The sequence below is a fragment of the Gekko japonicus genome, unplaced genomic scaffold, assembly GCF_001447785.1.
Source record: "Gekko japonicus isolate JY-2015 unplaced genomic scaffold, Gekko_japonicus_V1.1 scaffold744, whole genome shotgun sequence".
Classification (NCBI taxonomy): Eukaryota; Metazoa; Chordata; class Lepidosauria; order Squamata; family Gekkonidae; genus Gekko; species Gekko japonicus.
Genome location: NW_015165258.1, coordinates 771,236 through 772,697, shown reverse-complemented (window position 1 = coordinate 772,697; position 1,462 = coordinate 771,236).

The window sequence follows — 1,462 nt, the reverse complement described above, 5'->3', positions numbered from 1 at the left end:
CAGGGAGCTGTTCCTGTTGGCAGCAGAGGACAGGAATCACAATCATGGGTTTCAATTAAGGGTAGGAAGGTTCCGACTGTATATTAGGAAAAACTTTTTTATAGGAAGACTTGTTCAACAGTGGAATCAGTTGCCTAGGGAGGTGGTGAGCTCCCCTTCACTGGCAGTCTTTAAGCAGCAGCTGCACAAACATTTGTTAGGGATGCTCTGGGCTGATCCTGCATTGAGCAGGGGGTTGGACTAGATGGCCTGTAGGCCCCTTCCAGTTCTGTGACTCTATGACTCTATGGACAACTGGGCATCAATGTGGCAAATGAGGCTCAACACAGGCAAGTGCAAAGTAATGCACATTGGAGCAAAAAATCCCAATGGAGTCTGAACCGGTGATAACTGACCAAGAGAGAGATCTTGGAGTCATTGTAGATATCTCACTGAAAGTGTCGACTCAGTGTGCAACTGCATTTAAAAAGTCAAATGCTATGCTGGGAATTATTAGGAAGGGAATTGAAAACCAATCAGCCAGTATCATAATGCCCCTGTATAAATCTATGATGAGGCCTCATTTGGAACACTGTGTACAGTTCCAGTCACTGCACGTTAAAAAAAGATATTGTAGCATTGTAAAAGGTGCAAAAAAGAGCAACTAAAATTATTAAGGAGATGGAACATTTTCCCTATGAAGAAACGCCAAGGAGGTTAGGGCTCTTTCGTTTGGAGAAACAATGATTTAGGGGTGACATAGTTGAGGCTTACAAAATTACGCATGGGATAGAGAAGGTAGAGACAGAAGTACTTTTCTCCCTTTCTCACAATACAAGATTTTTTGGGCATGCAATGAAATTGATGAGCAGTAGGTTTAGAACAGATAAAAGGAAAGTACTTCTTCTCCGGTGGTCCAGGAGTGGAGCAGTCCTTTGGACTCCAAACTCCTGGGTTAGCTCCTCCCTCCTCCGAAGGCAGGGCCGGCAGACTCTTGAGGCACGGAGAGGGAGGGGCTTGTCCCTCAGATTCCCAGTCTCTCCGGCCCTGCCTTCAGAGCAGGTTGTGGTGGACTGTGCTCTCTCAGAGCACTCGAATTGGAAAGAAAATTGAAGAGAAGATAAGAAGAAGCACGGATATTGTGGAGGAGGACAGCATCAGGTAGCTTTTCAGCTTCCCTGTTTGCTGACATCCCGGTTGTTCCCTCCATTCCCAAACGCGGAAGTGCGTTTTTTCCTTCGTTGGGCCGTAGACCTGGGTAACCCCTGGGGAATGACGGACCAGACGAGTCCCACGACGCCGCGCCGAGGAAACTGGGCGGCGGGGACAAGCGCACCGGGGCGCTTTGACTCCGATCGAGGTCGGACGCTCCTTGCTGGCTCCTCGTCTCAGAACGGCGTGGGAGGCCAGGAGGACTACCCTAGGAACCACGGTAAGCAAAAAAGAAACCCCATGGTTCTTGGGTTATTGCAGGTGTCTGCTG